We start from the raw sequence: 22207 nt of genomic DNA, 5'->3' as shown, positions 1-22207 counted from the left end.
TGTTTAGCACCAAGGCCTCTGGGCTTTAATTGGAAAAAGTCAAGGACAGAAACTAATTAGCAGCGTTAATCCAAACCAGAAGTCTAATGATATTAACCACAAATCACTATTGCAATCAGGAACCTTTATTCTAAACCATTTTCAAAGTGAGGGAGGAGGGGAAGAAAACAATGTATTTTTGAGCTTTAGAATATTGACTTCCAAACACTAATTCCAGGCAACTTTGATCCACTCTCTCAAAGCAATGGAAAGAACTGTGATTAACAAAAAGGCAGTAGAGAATTAAAAGTGAATGAATATTTCATTTTTGTCCCCGTTTTTAGGCAGGAAATAATTAAATATTAGGTTGGTGCAAAACTAATTGCAGTTTTTGTCATTTACAAAAAAAAACCATAATGGCAGAAGCCAGTTATTTTTGCACCAACATAATACCATCTCAAATTCAATAGCAGTCAGCTCTGTTCATACATTCTTCCCCACCTGTCTCCCGGAGCTCCCTGCAATTTATAGGTAATGATCTACATGTACCTGAAACTTTCAAAGTGCAAATAGATTTCTATGACCTCAAAGTTCTCCTAAAATTACCCTTTGATTCATTCTAGTTTTCATCAAAATAAGAGAAAAATAACCGAATTCCATGAGGAAAAGTCCATAATTCCAAGGTAGCTAATGGGTTGTTGTATGTGTAAAACTATAGGCATTTGCTTATTTATTTATTTTTATTTTTGTTTTGTTTTGTTTGAGACAGGGTCTCGCTCTGTCACTCAGGCTGCAGTGCAGTGGCGCGATCATGGCTCACTGCAGCCTCCTCCCTGGGCTCAGATAATCCTCCCACCTCAGCCCCCCAAGTAGCTGGGACTACAGGCTTGCGCCACCACGCCCGGCTAAATTTTGTATTTCTTTCTAAAGATAGGGTTTCACCATGTTGCCCAGGCTGGTTTCAAACTCCTAGGCTCAAGCAATCCATTCACCTCAGCCTTCCAAAGTGCTGGGATTACAGGCATGAGCCACCACACCCAGCCAATAGGCTATTTTTATAATGGGGCTTTCCTGCTCACATCTTTGGCTCTTTTCCAACATTTTTTCATGTCTTGTAGCATTTACTTAGGAGAACTGGTGGTTTGAAATACACTAGTAGACACAGAGCACATAGTTTTGATTTGTTTTGTTATTAGGGAACATAAAATGACATGAAAATTTTAGATTTCTGGCACACTGGCATTTTAAGTGATTAATTAGGTAAAAGTAAAATTGGATGAAAAGCCCAATTTAGCATCAGTCTGAAGACAAAAGAAGCCCCACACGAAAGATTAAGAAACTGGAAGACACATCAATCCTAATGTGTTGTAACAGAGTGCATTCTTCAGTCACTTCTCTCCATGGATGACGGGTTTGCTAGCGTTCCTAGCCAAATCCCCCAAGGTTAGCACAATCTAACTTAAACTTGGGCCTCACCAGGAAAAGGAACTTGAACTATCGTTTTGAGTTTCGATTCTCTTCTGATTTTCTATTCCTCATTCACAACCTTAAATGTGCCTCCCAATCCCCAGCCACCCACCAAGTAGACAAAAATTTAGAAAAAGAAAACCAGTCTTTTCAAAGAAGAAAATTGAAGGATTTGCGTAATTTCCTATCTGGTTTTCAGAATTTTTTTTTAACAACAACAACAAAAATGATTTTCACCGCCTCTCCCTCTAGAATATAAACTGACTCTGCCTCATGAGAACATACCTGTGTCCCAAGCATTGGCCCTCAAGAGGTTGTGGCTTAGAAACCGAAGAATGCAAATAAAACCTGTGTAGAAAGTGATGCTCCTGGGCAGCTGCTTTGGGAGGCTCTCCTGGTTTGTTTATTTTTTTTTTTCATACCGTCTTTGTTTAACACATGCTAGGTTTTTCCCAGCTGCTATCAAACATTGCTCACGTTTAAGGGTTAAAATAATGGGGTCATTATTGGACTATTCCCGGGAAACAGGAAAAAGAGACCTATAGCAGACTTGCTGCAGCTGTTAGGCAGCCCAATTGCCAACCACAAGGGAATTTGCTTACTTCTGTATCACCATCTCCCACCTTGATAAAACAAGAAAAAAACACGCCCATTTCATTTGGACTGTATACTAAGAATAATTGCCACCAATATTGATTGGCCCTTGGAGACCCAGCTGAATTTAAAAATTGCAGACTGTGAAATCCCAGCTGATGTATCCTCACTGAGATTACTGCTTATTTGTGACAGGTTCCTATGTTTAAACTTATCTACGAAAACTGTGAAATTAATATCCTCGTGTTGAGTACAATATGGTAACACACCTTGCTGAAACGCACAGCTATTTTCGTTCTTACTATTTTAATCCTGCTCCCGTCTGTGCCTCACTGCAAATCTTTCTGATAATGAAGCATAAGTACATTTGTTATCTGGAGTCTCATGTTCTCACTGTTTTCTAACTGTTTATTTTCAGGGATTGCACAAATGAGGTTTGTTTCTTTTTAAGCTTTTTTTGCTGCACAATTAGTTTTATCTGGATTTTAACCCAGTTGGTTCTCACAGTGGCCTCTGGCTTGGGAGTAAAATTATTGCAGTTAACTTCTCAGTTTCTGCTTCATCATACATGCCTCTGACACAGAAGGTTTGAAGCTAGATATTTCCCAACAAGTACTTTCGTCTGCCAGAATCAGAAAGGAAAATGTGCTACAGTCTTAACTACTAAATCCATGTGATTAACTTACAAAGTTCAAATATGTCAAATATGGAAATTCAGATGTTTCTGAAACTAATCACAGCTAAAAAAGAAAACTAATCATGTGGAAATGTGCCTTTAAGTCACACGAAACATATATGACTCTGATGCTGAAAATTTCGGAGAGTCATGGGTTATTAGTCTGGCATACATAAAAGCAGCAGAGAACAACGTCACTTGCTTTCCACGAGACCAGCAGTTCTTTGTTTCATATGTTATTATCAGAGTCATTGCAGAATCTCATCTTGCTCTCCATTCCGATTTCATCCCTTCCTCATAGTACACACAAATTCAATGCCAGCTTTGAAAGAATCAGGGCAATACCATTTAAAAAATAAATAAATATACACAGATAAAAGGACTGGAAAGGTGTATACAACAATTCACAGAGATTCTCTCTGCCTTTCTGGTTACTTGTGATTTTTATTTTCTTCTTTTCACTAATCTCTACATCCTAAATGTCCTACAATGTGAAGGACTGACCTTGGTAACAGGAAAACAGTTATATTTTTTAAAAAACTGCTATAAATACATAACACAACTTCTATACTTCATGTGGAAATTATATATAATTTCTCTTCCAAGTTATTTTAATGTGAAAATTATACAAACAGAAAATTAATATCACTATCAATATTAATACTTAAATTTTATGTTTAAAGAATTTACTTTTATGTTACATTATTTCAAGTTCATTCTGATAAATCCCAGTGAGTAGTCAAAATGCAACTGTTGTTCTTTTTTATTTTAATTTACTTATTGGTTGGCTGGTTGGTTGGTTGGTTGTTGGTTGGTTGGTTGTTGGTTGGTTGGTTGGTGGTTGGTTGGTTGGTTGGTTGGTGGTTGGTTGGTTGGTGCTGATTGGTGGTTGGTTGGTTATTGGTTGGTTGGTGGTTGGTTGGTGGTTGGTCGGTTGGTTGGTGGTTGGTTGGTGGTTGGTTGGTTGGTGGTTGGTTCATTGGTTGGTTGGTTGTTGGTTGGTGGTTGGTTGGTTGATGGTTGGTTGGTTGGTTGGTGGTTGGTTGGTGGTTGGTTGGTTGGTTTCCTTTACACTTTAACAGTAAGTTTTCTTATTCTTCATTTTTATGAGCATTTTACTTTATTATTATCATCTGAGGTTTCTAACACAGGGCACAAGTTTTACAAATCCAAAGCATAACTAATAGGTAGAAAAGCCTATAAAATGTGAAAAATACAAATGCAACACACACACACACTTTAATTTATTTTATTATTTCAAATTTCAAAAATAGTTTTAAAAACTGAATTCCAGCTACTTCAACAAATATGCTTCCACTAGATTAGAGAACAGCAGAAAACAAGTTGAAAGTCTTCTTTTATACCTCTAATAGAGCCGCAAATTAATTTAAACAGCAACTTAATGCATTTTCAAATAGGCCTTCACACTTTCTTACTGAAAATAGAGTATAAGAAACAAAGACAACGTATATTCCAACTCCTTGGGAAAAATTATAAGCTCCAGGGATACCTTAGAATAATGTGTTTAAAACTGTTTTGTCTGGAGACTTAATGTATAGTATGGTGATTATAGTTAATTACAATGTATAGTACACTTGAAATTTGCCAAGAGAGTAGATCTTAAGTATTCTCACCATACACACACATACACAAAAAGCTAATTATGGGAGGTGATGAATATGTTCATTAACCTGATTGTGGTAAGCATCTTGCAATGTTTATGTATTTCAAGTCATTACATCCTACACCTTAAATATATTCAATCTTACTTGTCAGTTATACCTCAATAAAGCAGGGGGCAATACAAATAATTTTTTTAAAAATAGCATGCAAAAAATTTTAAGCAGTTTCAAAGCTGAGTCCACAGTGTTGATTTTACTTGTACAAAATACTTCTGCAAAATTTATCCTATCACTTGGTTCACTCCAGGCCCACCCTAGAAACCTGTCACACTTTCAGTTCAGGACCTACAGACTCATTGTAACCAGCCGGTTGTCTCTGCTGCCATGAGGGGAGGTCCCAAGTCATTAAAGGGGACACTCTATCCCTAAGGTCAGTTGTAACCTTCCATTAGACTGTCATCTTGTTACCATGAAACATAACTAAGGCCGGGCGTGGTGGCTCAATGCCTGTAATTCCAGCACTTTAGGAGGCCAATGCGAGTGGATCACCTGAAGCCAGGAGTTCGAGACCAGCCTGACCGATATGTTGAAACTCTGTCTCTACTAAAATTACAAAAATTAGCTGGGTGTGGTGACAGGTGCCTATAATCTCAGTTACTCAGTAGGCTGAGGCACGAGAATTGCATGAACCCAGGAGGTGGAGGAGATTGCAGTGAGCCAAGATCATGTCATTGCACTCCAGCCTGGGCAACAGAGCGAGACTCTGCCTCAAAAAGAAAAAAAGAAGAAGAAACATAACTAAAGTTTGCTGTGTTGGGTGTCACTAATTTTTAACTTGTGATGGAAGCTGTTTGGAATTATAAGAGCAGGTGGCGAACCAGTCCATTGGGTTACCTTGGCTAAGTCTGGTAGTTTGTTTATAGTCATCATTCCCCTGATTGGAAAACACAAAAGCTTTGAGTTCCAGGACCTTCCCTTCAAGCTTGGGCATTACAAGAGGCAATTACTAAAAGGTGACATAGCATTGTTGTTATTTCAGTAGCTACATCCCTGCCAGTAGTTATGGTTTATAAAAATAATAAATGGAGAGGAGACTCTCCCCTTGTTTAAATTTGGGAGGTTAGGCCGGGCGCGGTGGCTCAAGCCTGTAATCCCAGCACTTTGGGAGGCCGAGGCGGACGGATCACAAGGTCAGGAGATCGAGACCACAGTGAAACCCCGTCTCTACTAAAAATACAAAAAATTAGCCGGGCGCGGTGGCGGGCGCCTGTAGTCCTAGCTACTCAGGAGGCTGAGGCAGGAGAATGGCGTGAACCCAGGAGGCGGAGCTTGCAGTGAGCCGAGATCGCGCCACTGCACTCCAGCCTGGGCAATAGCGTGAGACTCCGTCTCAAAAAAAAAATAAATAAATAAAAATAAATAAATAAATAAATTTGGGAGGTTAGGCCAGGCGTGGTGGCTCATGCCTGTAATGCCAGCACTTTGGGAGGCCAAGGCAGGTGGATCACCTGAGGTCAGGAGTTCAAGACCAGCCCGGCCAATATGGTGAAACCCCATCTCTACTAAAAACACAAAATTAGCCAGGCATGGTGGTGCATGCCTGTGATCCCAGCTAATTGGGACGCTGAGGCAGGAAAGTCATTTGAACCCAGGAGGCGCAGCTTGTGGTGACCAGAGATCGCACCATTCCACTCTAGCCTGGGCGATGAGAGCAAAGCTCCAACTCAAATAAATAAATAAATAAATTCTGGAGGTTAATGGCTTGACTCTTAGCATAAACACACAGATGTTACGCCATGGATTCTACCAGGAAGAGGTGGGAGGAGCCACACATCCAACATCAGAAATAGCCTTTGGAAAACTGCAAACTGGATTGCATGTGTGTTTGGCTGTAAAATAAATCATGAGTTTCTCCCAAACATTCGATGGAGAAAGGAACAATTCACTTTTTTTCCCCACCGTGATCCATTCACAATAGAGCATATTCCTGGAGGTATTCTAAGATGTGTTTTGTTCATTAGAGAAGACTTTTTAGGAGTGTTTAGTTTAGGAAATGCTTAGCTGGCTATAGAAGACAGGTGCACGTGCTTATCTGACTACAGAATCCAGGTGTCACCTGTGGAGATAACACAAGGCCACAGATGGCCACTGTCTTCAAGGTGCCCCTGCCCAGAGCCTAGGGAACAGGGTGAGGGTTGACTGAGAAGGGAAGTGGTGGTCCTGCTGAGAAGGCCATTCCCCAAGCCATGGTCTGGTCCAGAAGTCATCGGTCACACAGAGGGTCACACAGATACGGGATGCCCAGTTAAATTTTAATTTCTGATAAACAATGAATTTTTTTAGTATAAATAAATATGTTGTAAATATTGTATGGGATGTACTAAAAACATTACAATATAATTTAGTATATGTACTACGTACTAGTATATGTACTACATTTTATATATGTGTTTTATAATATTAAAAGTTAGGCTGGGCGCAGTGGCTCACGCCTGTAATCCCAGCATTTTGGGAGGCCGAGGCAGCCAGATCACCTGAGGTCAGGAGTTCAAGACCAGCCTGGCCAACATGGCAAAACCCTGTCTACTAAAAATACAAAAATTAGCCAGGCATGGTGGCAGGTGCCTGTAATCCCAGCTACTTGGGAGGCTGAGGCAGGAGAATCACTCGAATCTGGGAGGCGGAGGTTGCAGTGAGCCGAGATCGTACCATGGCACTCCAGCCTGGGCAACAGAGTGGGACTCTGTCTCAAAAAAAAAAAAAAAAAAAAAAGTTCGTATGTTATACCCAACACATATTCAAGGTTGATCTGAAATGCAAATGCAACTAGGTATCTTGTATTTTTGCTAAATGTGGCATCCCTCGCACACAGCGATTCACTAGTGGCTTTGGAGGGCAGAGGAGGTATTTCCCTGAGCCCTCCACGTGGCTTCTCCTTCGGTCCTCCACTGCTCTGCTCAGAGCCCCTTCCTGAGAGAAGCCTTTGCTGATCACTCTGTATACCACTGCACCCTTTCCCCACACTCCCGGCCCCCTTAGCCTGCCTTTTCCTCCATAACTTATCACTAGATGACATAACTACATACTTTGAGTAAACGATTTTTTTCATCTTTATTCTCAGCCCTTTGTATAATGTCTGCCACAGATTGGGCCTTAAGAAATATTTGTGGAACTGCATGAATGAGAGTGACTCCATGGAGAAAGATGAAACACTGAAAGTAAAATAAAGACGGAACTAAGGTAAATGAGTATGGCCATTTCCACTCACCTGATAGGTCTGTGTGTTTTAGTCAGTGCAAAACTCACCTGGGGAAGGGAACCCCAACAAATCAGACGATGATCGAGTAGGTCCAAGGTGGGGCCCAAGATTCTGTATCCCTACCACATTCCCAGGTGATGCCGATGTAGCAAAGAGAGTCCCTTGAAGAGAGGCAGGGCACGGTGGCTCACGCCTATAATCCCAGCACTTTGGGAGGCTGAGGCAGGCTGATAGCTTGAGGCCAGGAGTTTGAGACACTCTCGGCAACATGGTGAAATCCAGTATCTACCAAAAAATACAAAAGTTTGCCAGGCGTAGTAGTGTACACCTGTAATCCCAGCTACTCAGGAGGCTAAGGCACGAGAATTGCTTGAACCCAGGAGGCAGAGGTTGCAGTGAGCAGAGAAAGAGAGAGAGAGATCGAGACAGAGAATCATTGAAGAGAGCTTGGATCCAGGTAAAAATAAAGAGCAGGATGCAACCAGAAATGTCTGTGGTTCTATTATATCACTGGACAGTGTAACGAAATGTAATGTTTTAAAAAATAAAAATTCTATATTCCTAAATCTTGAATAGATTCCTATTTCAGAAACCATTCATTCTGATGAGTCTCCCTTAGCTCTGAAAGAAAGGGGATAAAAACCAAATACAAGAATAATAAAAACCACCTCTCCGAGACGAATTGGAGAAAGGGTGCTAATCTCCCTGAGACAATGCCTACAACTGTATTTGATCAGGATGACAAGAAAAGCTTTAACTCATGCCTCGAGCAGAGCCACAAGACCTGCCTTTTTTGATGACCTTGAATTCTACAACACAGACTCCAAACCTCACATCTTGACAACTCTCACCATGAGAAAAGTAGGAAACTCTGTCTCACAGTCCCAAGTACTCACCATACCTCCTAAAATAAGTAAAAGCTTACTTTAAAAAAATAATTTGCTTTCAGAGCAGAAAACTTCTAAAAGTTGAATTCTGATTCTGTACACACCTGCGGAGAGGTACTTGCCATGCCCACTGTCCGATATGTTTCACTTTCATGAACCAGAAAAGGGGTTACAAATAGCTACCACAGAGTAACTGTCATTATCAGCCCGCAATCTGAGCAGCTGTTAAAAACCCACATTTTGTCTCAGTTGTAATCACTTAAACAAGTAACGCCTGCCTACAGTTCAAAAGAAGTTAGTATGGAATTAAATGCCATTCATACCAATTATGTTTCTTCTTTCAGATATATGGAAAAGGAAAATAAATTATCCATGAAATTGCAGATCTATGTAAAGATGCTTTTTGTAATAAAAGCCAAAACAACTTGAATCTGATGTGTGATTAGAAATAACAGACATTTGAAATTCAATAACTTAGTTCATTGACAATATCACCAGGTTAGGTATCGATAATTCATTCAGTTTTCTTTTAAAGATTATTAATTGCTTGATACCATTTAGGATCAGGAAACCCTTAGTGCAGTGAAAACTGTAAAAGTTTATCATCTGGGAGTCCCGTGTCTAGCCATGCCTCTGTCATGAATCTGTGGTGTGACTTCTGACAAGAGTTGTATCCCTCTGGATCTGTTTCCTTGGCTGGAAAGTGAGGAAATTGATCCAAAGATTACCTCGCAGATTCTCTCCAACTGACATTCTGTCATTTCACACTCACTTTAAAATAGACTGTCAGCGACCCTACGCTTGTTTTCCTTGAAAAACAGCGCCACCTTCAGGTCATAATAACCACAAGAGAGCTGACCGTGAAGGTGCTTCTCCTGCAGGAGCGATTTGCCCTGATCCATACAAACCCTTCCCCCGCAGTCCTCTGGGATGCGGTTACACACTTGTGAGTCTGCCGCTGGGTTAAGATCAATGTGTATGGACATGGAGCCAAGCTGAGCTAACTGGCCCACAGGGGACAGATGCATGACCTTGGCCTAATTATCACAGCTCCAGCTAACAGTTCGCCCACAGCAAAGCTCCTTGTGGAACCCTATAAAGAAGGAAAGGAAGCAAGGGATATGCTAGATGAACTAAAGTCTACAAAACAATGGTAAGAGACACACCTCTTCTCCAGGCGACTTCACTTAAGACAGTTTCCACCTGTTCTTATTTTAGCACGATATCTACTTGGATATACTTTTATTAAGAAAAATTACATAGTGAACTCTTAAGTAAATATCAGATTTTTTTCACCCAGCAAATATTTATTAAGCAACCAACCACTTAATGCCAGCACCGTGCTAAAGGCTCTCCCAAAAGTACTTTTACTGAATTTCCACAACAACCCTTGTGAGAGAGGAATTCATATCTTCATTTTTCAACACAAGAAAATTGAGAACGAGAGAGGCCCAGAAACAGCAGATCTGGCAAGAAGCTTGAATATGCAGACACAAACAGTCCACACAGTCCTCCTCTGAGGACATGACGCAACTGCTCCTTTTCAAGAGCTTATCACTCAGCACAGCGTGGCTCTACCAACTGCAATCCAGCAGTGCGGAGGCAAAGGCCACTGCGGAACTCAGTTTATTTCTCTGCAGTGTGATCTGGATGCAGAAAATGGCCCTATCTTTGCCAGCCATCCTCAGCCATACCTCCCTAACCCACTGATGGATGCCAGGCAGGGTAAGGGGGATACGTTAATTTGTTCCTAAGTGTCTAAATAAGGATCCTTCTTAGAAACAGTAGATATTTAAGGTTGTGCCTTTGATCACATCCCAACAGTCCCTAAATTCCATAGGCTTTATTGGTTGGGAAAGGGGCGGAGCAACTGTTAGCCCATGGGAATGCATCATATTTGGAAACATAATGTTTCCTGTGCATTACAGAGGAGAGAAGTGGGAAGTAGCGCCCAGTGCTGGAGGTACTCCAGATACCGGTGGTACCCTGTATATTTAACTCTTTCCCATACCTACATATGTGTAGACAACTCCGGTTGGTGAGATCAGGTTTTCAATTCTTTGTACCCCCCCACTGCACTTTGCAAAATACTGGCACATAAATTTAAAGCTACTAAATATTTGCTGGTGTGTTAGAAAAAACACATAGTGTGCATGCAGAAAACAGGAATTATACAAGCTAGCATGATCAGATATATTTGAGATGTCAGCTGAGTTACTCTAGGGCAGAGCCCAAGGACGAAGCTTGGCTGAGGGGTGATAGGGGAAGTGCCTTGGGACCTTTAGATTATGGGTGGAAGGAACAAAAGACCGATGCGGAACAAGACACTAGAGTTGGATTGACCCTTTGGGGAAGGAGAAGTTACGATATGATGTCTAAACAGCAAGGAAGATGCCAGAAAAAGAAAGAATAATATATTGTGTAAGCAAGCAATTTCTTAATTTTAAACATATTTTTATATTCAGGTGAAATTGTTTTATTCAAAGTTGAATGATCACTAAGTTGCAGCTAATCAGAAGTTGAAAAAGAAATGCTTGGCAGTTGGAATCCAGTTTTTGCACATAATCAGAGCTGGTACTGTCAGTTTCATGGTGTCTCAAAATCTAAGACTAACAAGGAAAAAGGGAACAGAGCCGGCCTTGTCACACCACCATAAAAGGGAGCAGAGGTGCAGAACTGTCCCCATGACATGTGTTCCCGAAAGAGTATCATGTAGCAAGCCTTAACAACAGCAGCAGTGGCTGAGCTAATCCTGGCTGGATCCCAGTAAGGCCCTTCTCAAGTCCCAGTAATGACGATGGTAGATTAACAATCTATTCTCAATGTGTCAATATCATCTGTGTTTCTACCCTGCTAGCCTCCTCTTTTCCTTCTTTCTATCCCACCCTCAATTAACCATGCCTCCTCTTACAATTTCTAGTCTGCAAGAGAGTAGGACAATAGAGAACCAAAAACTAGGGTAGAAACATAGAGGCTGCTATGGTTAGGGCTTGCTGCGTCATAGATAGGTTTGGTTTCACAGCAATAACCACAAGGCAGAAAGTGATGGAAAATTCAACATTCTAACTGCAATTCACCAAATTTTGTCTCCAGACTTGCGGTGTTTATAGTTTCAGCAACACAACTTGACTGCCAGGAGGAGAGTGAGGATAATAGCATGAATCCAACTGACAAGGAATATGTCTCCGAGAGCCGTGAACCATACCAGGAAGACATTTTTTGCTTATAAGAGCATATTTTCTTCTGGGCTCTTTCTAGGAGCAATAGACTAAGTTGAAGATATTTTATAAAAAGATACTAGGAAACTATTTTTTTATGATGACACACGGATATTCAGCTGTGTGGCTGTATCTTCCATCCTGGTTGATCCTTCTGCACTGGTTGGTACACAGTCACTTCCCTGAATGCCCCCACCTCAGTCTTCCCCACACTACCCTGTCCACTCAGTCCCACCCCAGGACCATCCCCAGCCCAGCCTCACAGTCCAGCATCCACAGGGTTAATGGTCCACACAGTAGAAAGCCACAACAGTTGCTAAATATTGTCAATATCAACCCTGATTATAGGTGAAGGATTCTACAAAGAACTCTACCAAGATTCTACATTCTTTATTCTATATAGATTCTGTAAAAGAAGAATCTAAGCACTGTTCTGTGCGGTCGAAACATGAGTCATTGTTTTCAGGGCATCATTTCGCTTTTAACACAAAGGCCCAGCAGAGGGAGCCATCTCCTAACATGAAAGGAGCTACAGGCCCTACTAAGACAGCCGCTGTCATTAATATTATTCCACTAGGGCCGCCGTAGACGGGTGGCGTCAACAACAGAAATGTATTTTCTTATAGTTCTGGAGACTGGAAGTCCGAAATCAAGGTGTCAGCAGAATTGGTTCCTTCTGAGGTCTCTCTTCGTGACTCAGAAGATTTCTGAGTCTTCACGTGGTCACCCCTCTGTGTGTCTGTGTCCTAATCTGCTCTTCCTATTAGGACACAAGTTATATCAGATTAAAGCCCCCCCCCATGACCTCGTTTTATCTTAATTACCTCACTAAAGGCCCTTTCTCCAAATACAGCCACATTCTGAGAGGTACTGGGGGATAGGACTTCAACCTATCCCCCAGAGGCACTGAGGGATAAGACTTCTATATATAGTAGTCTTTGAAATATGTATATATTTCAAAATGTTTTTCCATTGTTTTCTATAGGGTAGATTGCCCATTGTGTTGACTCCCATAAGTCAATGGTTTAAAGTCTTTGTCCCACCACCACATTGGCACACATTCATGTTGTGCTCAGATGGGAAGAAATTCAGACCTGAGTCCCTTCCTTGGGCAGATCCTACAAGTTCACATATCTAGATATAGAAGGAAGTACCGAAGATAGACACATGCAGAGTGGCTGGCAGCTATCTGCAGAGGCCACCAAATGGAGAATGGCAGATGTTAAGGCCAAGATAGCGGAGCCATCCCAGCCATCTTTGAGGCCAGTCTTACAGACTCTCCTCCCTCTGATTCCCCCCTCTCCCGTCCCAACTTTACACACCCAAGGCCTGGCAGTTCTGCTGATTGGCTAGCCTGGATTTGCACAGAGAACAATTCACTGGACGAGATGTGCTTCATCAACCCCACGGTTAGACAATACCATTCTGACTACAATGGAGCATCCTCAGCCTCCCCAGGCAAACAGATTCTTGTCCCATACATCCCTTACTTACAGCCTTGGAGCTGGGATGATGGCGGTTACCCTTATCATACTAACTGGCTTATAGACCCACTACAGACCTCACCCTGCTGTCTCAAAATATCATCTACCCATATCTAAAGGGTTGTATTAAGGATGCAGTAATGTATCTAAGTAATTATCAGTGATGCTTGTTTGCAATAAAGTTTTTATCTTGCTCTACAATCACTTCACTGCAAACAAGCATTGTTAGAAAAATATTGTTATAACCTTCTTTGCAAAATCATGTGTAAGAGATTTCATGCAAAATAGACCATGACCACTGCCAGTATAGTAGATGGGACCCAGAAAGAACAGCCCTTTGCTTAAAGTAGGATTCTACGTGCACTGACTTTACCGTAGGATTATTGTGACTTACTGAGTGTACCAGGATGTTAGAGGTGTAATTTGATTTCTCAAAGAGCTTGAAAGCCAGAGCCTGGGTTCAAAGGGTGAGCAAGGCTTGCTACTTTCTTTTCTTTTCCTTTTTAAAATTATTTTCTTTTCTTTTTTGAATAGGATCTTGTTCTGTCACCCAGGCTGGAGTGTAGTGGCACGATCATGGCTCACTGCAGCCTCAACCTTCTGAGCTCAAATGATCCCTCCACCTCAGCATCCCGAGTAGCTGGGACTACAGGTGCACACCACCATGCCAGGCTAATTTTTAAATTTTTTTGTAGAGACCCCCAGGGGTCTCCCTATGTTGCCCAGGCTGGCCTCAAACTCTTGGGCTCAAGCGATCCTCCCACCTCAGCCTCCCAAAGTGCTGGGATTACAGGCGTGAGCCACCACTCCTGGCCAAAGCAAAGCTTTCCACACCCCTCTGGATTGGGGGATAGGAACAGGTCTGATGAAACAGTGGGTAGTTCTGAATTAACACTGAATCCCTCAGCCATTGATTCTAGACCCCAGAAGTCAGCAGGGGCCTTTCCCTTTTGAGATGGAAGTGCCATTGGCTCAGCCCCTTCAATATCACGACCCAAAATGTCAACTCATGGCCCTGCGTCCTGTCCTTGGATATCCCCATTTACTCTATTGTAACCTCAGGACTTCTTCAAGCTCTGCCAAAGGAATCCACTCACATAAAAGAAGCACCGTAGGTGCCTTGGAAAGTATGGTAGAGAGGCGGGGTGGGGTGCAGGTCAGTAATTACGGCACAAACTCCACAGCAAATAAAATCACAATAGTGCTTTGGTAGTTCTGTTCCCCACACCGCTTTCCTGATGCCCTGCCTCAGGGGGCAGAAGTTTGTGCTCTCTGTCTCTGTCTCTCTCCCTCTCTCCTTTGCCATCCAGTGCCCACCCTCACTGCAGCCCTCACCTAACCCCTCAATCCCACGCCCCACGCTGCCTCTAACCCACTCAGTGCCATGGTGAGCATCTGTAGGGAACTCCAGCTCCTTCCAGCCCCTATGCCACCTGTCATTTCCAATCCCTTCTGGCAGCTCCCCGAACCCTCTCTTTACCAAGATCTATCCTTTTTAAAAATCATATTTTAATTGTAATTTTAATTTTCAAAATGTCCGTTCTCTTAACAATCCATTTAACCAATTCTCATTGAATGCCTTCTGCATTGTGGTCACAAAAGGGGCTCTGGAACCAGATGTTGGGGTTAGGATCCTGGATTTGCCACTTACTTTGTGACTTTGGGCAAGTTATTTAACTTCTCTGGGCCTCTATTTTCTTGTCCACAATATGGGGAAGGTGATAATAGTAGCTGACTCTTAGGGTTGGTGTGAGGAATGAGTTACTGAATTAGTAGCTGGAAGGCGCAGACTCAGCAGTGCCCAGCATGGAGCAAGTTCAATAATGTTAGATGCCACTGTGTAGAGGCACCAGAGGGACCCAATAAACACACACACAGAGGGCCAAGCAGACCCGCAGTACCGGGCCGCAGGGCCACGATGGTGGAAGTGCAGGGTGCTATGGGCTTTACTGGAGGGTCACCTAACCCACACTGGGGTGTGAGATCGCATCACCCACCTCAACAGGCTCGGGGCTGTGTTGGGGTGAGGGGGTGCTGAAGTTCTAGCCTCAGGGTCAAGCCACTTCTGATCACAATCCAATTCACTCGCATCACACACACCATGGCACACACACCATACACACACATACACACCGTGCAAACACCACATACACACATAACACACAAATACCACATCCACCACCCACACAGCACACACACATACCACATGCAGCACAGCCCCCCGACAGTAACACCATATGCATACCATACAACACACACACACACACCAAACAAGTCGCTACTTCCCTCCTATGTACTATGTGCCCTGCTATTTTCTATTCTGTTCCATTTCATGCCATTTCTTCTTAGTGGGACTCATGAAGTTGATTTCAGAACCCACTAATAGACCTGAGCAGGAGTTCAGAAAACACTGACTTGGAGGGAGGCAAAGGAAACCTTAAACCTCTGTGAAATGGAGCTTTGACCTGTGGTCTGCCCTTGACCTCTAAGTGGGGTGAGCCTCACACTAGGGGTGCCCTGTCCTGAGACATAGCCATAGCAGTAGGCCATCTTACTATTGGGCTGCCCTGGCCAAGAACAGGAGAAGCAGAACCTCATCACCTGCTGGGACAAGGGCAGCCCGAGGAGGGCCCCTTTCAAGGTGTCTGCACAGCTTCATTTGACCTAAGAAGTAATCTCACTGGTTTTTGTTTCCAATCACCCCTTCATTTCACCATGGCCTGAGGGTTTCTTTTGCCGTCTTCTAAAATCCGTGTTTTCCGAAATGCAGCTGAGTCATGATACATGAATTTAGTGAGTCTCAGACATTTTTTTAAAAAGAAAAAGAAAGGCATGGGATAGGATAGGATAGGATAAAGTAGAGCATGTGGTACAAGGATAAGTACTGATGTGGGTGTGTGTGTGTGTGTGTGTGTGTGTTGGGCTTCAACTTTCTTCAGCTGTCAACCCTGCTATTAATAGGTGAAGCTATAAACACAGGGCAAAATCTATCACGTCTGGTGATTCAGACACGGAAGTACGGAGTGGAGCAACCTGAGAAATTACAGGCTGAAAAATACACACCTGGAGTCCACAGCCCTTGAATGAATCTGCTAGATGATGACTCGGTGGTTGCTGAGGAATTTAACCATCTGGACCATATCCTTCCCTAGTTAATTTTCAACCCAGATGATCATATCTCCTGTTTGGGGCAGACACATTTCTGGCGCTAAGACCAGGGCCCCTGTTCAGCCTTAGTGGATGACTCAGCCTCCTGAGAGGCGCTTCAGAAGACCTTGGGCCAACATCGCTTTTCTTCTTCTAAGCCTATCCCAGGAATGTGGCCACTGCTCGAAATGTGGGAATTCCCTTCCAGAACTCCCTTCCAGAATTCCCCTCGAAGCTGCTGCGTGGTTCTTAAACCACATCTGAGCAATGTCTGTATCACTAGAATATTTGGCATCAGTTAGGTTTGTTTCTTTTAAAAAAAAAAAAAAGTTTTTTTCTCAACTAAAACTTAGGACAAGGGGGTCTTAATTTGATCTTTCTGTTTTCTGTTTCATACAATTTCTATGAAAACTACAACAAAATTAATAAAGTTAAATTATATTTAAGTGCCTTTTTAATGAATAGCCTCTGTTAGAAAAAAACTAAATGTTTCTGTCTCACTCTGTCACCGAGGCTGGAACGCAGTGGCGTGATCACGGCTAACTGCAGCCTTGACCTCCTGGGCTCAAGTGATCCTTCCACCTCAGCTTCCCAAATAGCTGGGACTACAGTTGTGTGTCACAACGTCTGGCTAATTTTTGTATTTTTTGGAGAGACAAGGTCTTGCCAGGTTGCCCAGGCTGATCTTGAACTCTTTGGCTCAAGCGATCCACCCACCTCAGCCTCCCTGAGTGCTGGGATTATAGGCATGAGCCACCATACCCAGACAGAATTACATTTTTTAAAATGGTACTGACCTAAAATATCCAGGATGTGCAGTGATCACATATGAATGCATGGACCTGCACACACAGGAGTGAACACGAGACCCACCCCTGCCAGGTCAACACTCATGTCTCACCCCAGCCCACGCTGGCGCACGCTCCTCTCCACACACCATTGGCCCCATCATTGCTAGGTCCCCACTTGACTTCTCAACAGACTCAAGACAAGTGGCCTTCCTCCTCTCTTCTAGAAACGCCCTCTTCTCTGGGCTCTGTGTGACACCTGCACTTTCTCCCCTCTCTGGTCACTTCTCAGCCTTTTTTTTTCGGCCACTTCCTCTTCCTCTATACCAAGCTTGTCCGACCCGCAGCCCAGGACAGCTTTGAATGCAGTCTAACACAAATTTGTAAGTTTTCTTAAAACATTATGAGATTTGTGTGTCTGTGTGTGTTTAGCTCATCAGCTACCATTAGTGTTAGTGTATTTTATGGGTGGCCCAAGACTACTTCTTCTTTCAGTGTGGCCCAGGGCAGCCAAAAGATTGGACACCCCTGCTCTGCAACATCTCAATATAGCCCTTTTCATGTTTCATTCTAGATTCTCTCCCTAGGCTACGAGTGCTTAAGGGGAAGTGGCATTGGGAAATGTGTGAAGGTGGCTTTGGTTGTCACAACGACAAGGTGGATGCTGTGTTACCAGTGTTTAGTGGATGGCGGCAGAGGGGCCAAACAGAAGGCAGTATCACCAAAGAACTGTCCATCCTCGCATGGCAATACCCACACTCCATAGAGAAACACTGCGGTGGCATCCACTCCCACAGATTCAGTTACCATCTGCCAGGCAAGGCCTGCCCAGCCAGACCTCTCCTCTGAGCGCTAGTATTCCCCTTAGACATCTAACAGGCACATCAGAGTCAACATGTCCAAAGCCAACTCATCATCTTCTCTGTAAATCTGCTTCTTCTCTGAGATGTCCTTCCTCTGTGCTCGGCATCACCATGAAGCCAGGTATTTAAGCAAAGGGAGTCATCTATATACAGCCATCCCTCCGTATTCATGGGGGATTGTTTCCAGGACCCTCATGGATACCAAAATCCACAGATGCCCAAGCCCCTTGTATTAGGTTGGTGCAAAAGTAATTGCAGTGTTTGCCTTGTTGGCAAAAACAACAAATTACTTTTGCACCAACCCAATACAAAATGGCATAGTATTTGCATATAACTTATGCACACCTCCGGTATACTTTTTTTTTTTTTTTTTTGAGATGGATTCTCTCTTTGTGGTCAGGCTGGAGTGCAGTGGTGTGATCTCGGTTCACTGTAATCTCCACCTCCTGGGTTCAAGCGATTCTCCTGCCTCAGCCTCCTAAGTAGCTGGGATTACAGGCGCGCACCACCACACCCAGCTAATTTTTGTATTTTTATTAGAGACGGGGTTTCGCCACGTTGGCCAGAATGGTCTCAATCTCCTGACCTCATGATCCACCCGCCTTGGCCTCCCAAAGTGCTGGGATTTCAGGTATGAGCCACTGCGCCCGGCCTAATATACTTTAAATCAGCTCTAGATTACTTATAATACCTAATACAATGTAGATACTTGTATTGTTGTTTTATTGGGGTTTTCTTTCCTAATTTTTTTGATCAGCAGTTGGTTGATCTTCAGATGTGGAACCAACGGATATGGAGGGCAGATTGTACCTGCCTCTTCCTCCACACCCAACCTCATCACCAAATCCTACCCATCCAGCTCCTAAATATCTGCAAAACCCATCCACTTTTCTTCCCCTCCACTGCCAGCAGGCTAATCTTGGCCACTGTCACCTCCACCTGAACTCCTGCAGTAGCGCCTCCGGGGTCTCCCTGCTTTCATTCCTGCCTGTTTCAGAGCCCACATCCTCACTGCAACACGTCATCTCCACAACAGCTGCTCTGATCCTATCACTCTGGCTTAAACTCCCCAGTGGCTTCCTGTTGCTCTCAGACTACAGCCCAAATCCTTAACGCTGCCTCTGAGGACAGCCCTGCAGGGTCTCCCTGCCGCCTTCCTTTCCAGCATTGCTTCCCCTTACTTTGGCCAAGTTGACCTCCTGCCAGTTCCTCAATGGCTCTGTTCCCCTTCCACCACCCTGCCTTAATGAATGCCCTTCCCTCAGACTGAGAGGCTTCTCCCTGCCTGCCCTGCCCTCCCATGGCCGATGCCTAACACTCTTCCAACACTCTTCCCATTGGTTCAACACTGCTTCTTCCAGGAAGCCTCCCCAGGTCCCTGGCTAAATCCCTGTGCATTCTCATAGTCCCTAGACTGTCTCTTTTCTAGAACTGACCACAAATGTCATGAATTACGCAGTTGCAAAAGTATTTAATGTCCATCTTCACTGCTCTGTAAGCAGTCCTGTGGACAAGCAATGAGCCAGCCTCATTGACTGTGGGTGCTGTGGCTCCCAGCCCCTAAGATAAACCTTGGAGGAACTATAAAGAGAGAACTGACAAAATTTTGAGAAAATTCATGGGATGTGTCGGGAGAGGAACAACTAGGAAAGGGCCAGGGGACTTTGGCCAGGAGCAGGATCAGCGGGCTGGCTGTGGAAAGAGTAAAACAGAAAAGGAACTGTGGGTGTCTGCCCTTGCCCCTTCCCCCACCAATGCCAGGGACAAACAGTGCCTGCCCCTACCCTGATGCTGACTTAGACCTGTGTCCAGATGTCCCAGGAATAAAATTCAGGCATCTCACAAGTCCTGTGCCTGTGAGAAGCTGGAAAAAACAGATGGGAAGAAAAAGCCCCAGGCAGTTGCTTTATTCTCTAACACTACCCCTTCAAACCCTCAGGCCAGGGGAACTGCGATCCAAAAAGTGGCCCTTCCTAAACCACTCCTCCCTGGGGGCCAAAGATGGAGCACTGACCTGAAACATTGTTTTGCTGGGCGTGGAGTAACTGAGAGTGGTGCAGTTGTCTGGGGCTGGGTTGTGGAGTAACTGAGAGTGGTGCAGTTGTCTGGGGCTGATCTGTTCCCATCCCATCTCTCCGTAGCTATTGCCTAACAGAGAAGCCAACTGACCTCGCCACTGCCATGGAGAATGAGGTCAAAATAGCAAGATAGTTGAGAAGCAAACCATTAAAAAAAAACCTGCATTACAGATTCCATCAGAAGAGGAAATGTTGGAAAAGTCCAAGAAGTTAAAATTAGCCTAATAAGCTTAATAGGAAATAAAGAGAAATGAAACAATACTAAGACAACATTAAAAAGGAACCAAGCATAAGAAATAAAAAATATATTAGTTGAAGGAAAGAACACACAAATAGGACTAAATAGTAGAATGGATACAACTCAACGACAAATTAGTGAGTTGGAAGTCCAAATTGAGGAAGTCCTTCAAATAAGGGACAAAAAATAGGAAATATTAGAGAAAAGCCAAAAAAATGGAGTATTTACATACAAATGCTAATATCCACATCACAAGGCTCAGAAAGTCAGAGGAATAAAATGAAAAGAAGGAAATATTTGAAAAAATAAAGAAGCTAGATTTCCTAGAATTCAAAAAGAAGAAAAGAAATACCTCAGAATGAAAAAGCCTACAGAATGACAAAGAGAAGAAAGAAAGAGAAAAATATATCACAACTTATAGTAAAATATGAGACTATGGAAGACAAAGAAAATTCTGCAAAGAGTAAATCATACAAAGGACCAACATCAAGATTGACACCAGATTTCCCCACAGCACCAGTGGATCCAGGAAAACGACGGAGCAGTATTAACAAAGTACTGAAGGATATGACCCTAGAACCTAGAAATATATATCCAGCCAAAGTGCCCTTTAATTAAGTATCAGGGCATGAAACAAATATTCTCAGTCATAGAAGACCTCAAAACTTGAATAAGTAGAGAAACAAATCAAGGAGTTGCTGCAAGAAACAAATAAAAATAATCAAATACCTTACAAAAGTTGGTTGTAGTAAACGATACATTTTTTAAATTCTAAGACCAGGCTGGGTGTGGTGGCTCATGTCTATAATCCCAGCACTTACGGAAGCCAATGCAGGAGGATCGCTTGAGGCCAGGAGTTCGAGATCACCTTGGCCAACATGGTGAAACCTCATCTCTACTAAAAATACAAAAATTAGCTGGGTGTGGTGACGTGCACCTGTAGTCCCGGCTACTCAGGAGACTGAGGCATGAGAATCACTGAAACTCAGGTGGTGGAGGTTGCAGTGAGCTGAGGTCAAGCCACTCCACTCCAACCTGGGTGATAGAGCGAGACTCTGATTAAAAAAAAAAAATTCTAAGACTAAAACAAGGTAAAAGAGACTTATACTTGCCCAGACTTAAAAGTATAGTCAGGAATATTTGTGTTATAATGTTAAATTATAAAAAATTAGATTTACTATATATAATTGTCTAAATCAGAATACCTTTGAGAGTAAAAGATATTATTTAAGAATTGTATCAGGAAAAGACAAAGTAAACTAGGAGTGTCTGAGGCAAATCAGGACGTATGGTCCGTCATAGTATATAAAATAAATCAGTAAATATGAAGGATGGGGAGGACTCCCAAAATGATAAAAAGTTTAATTCCCCAAGTATATATAAAGCAAAAAATGATAGAAATATACAGATAAATTGATAACTCCACCTTCACAGTGGGAGATTTTAGCTTACCATTGTAAATAATGGGTCAAGTAAACAAAAAAGCTCAGCAGGAATGTAAAAGATTTGAACTTCACCTAATAAACACAGAAAGTTATGCCTCTAAAACTTAAATGATATATTTTTAGGCTGGGCGCAGTGGCTCACGCCTGTAATGCCAGCACTTTGGGAGGCCAAGGCAGGCGGATCACGAGGTCAGGAGATCGAGACCATCCTGGCTAACATGGTGAAACCCCGTCTCTACTAAAAATACAAAAAATTAGCCAGGAGCAGTGGCGGGCGCCTGTAGTCCCAGCTACTCAGGAGGCTGAGGCAGGAGAATGGCATGAACCTGGGAGGCGGAGCTTGCAGTGAGCTGGGATTGCACCACTGTACTACAGCCTGGGTGACAGAGCAAGACTCTGTCTCAAAAAAAAAAAAGATACATTTTTAAGCACACACGAAACTTTCATTAAAATGGATCATAT

The sequence above is a fragment of the Macaca thibetana genome, chromosome 3 (genome assembly GCF_024542745.1).
Source record: "Macaca thibetana thibetana isolate TM-01 chromosome 3, ASM2454274v1, whole genome shotgun sequence".
Lineage (NCBI taxonomy): Eukaryota > Metazoa > Chordata > Mammalia > Primates > Cercopithecidae > Macaca > Macaca thibetana.
Note: the sequence above shows the minus strand (reverse complement) of the source record.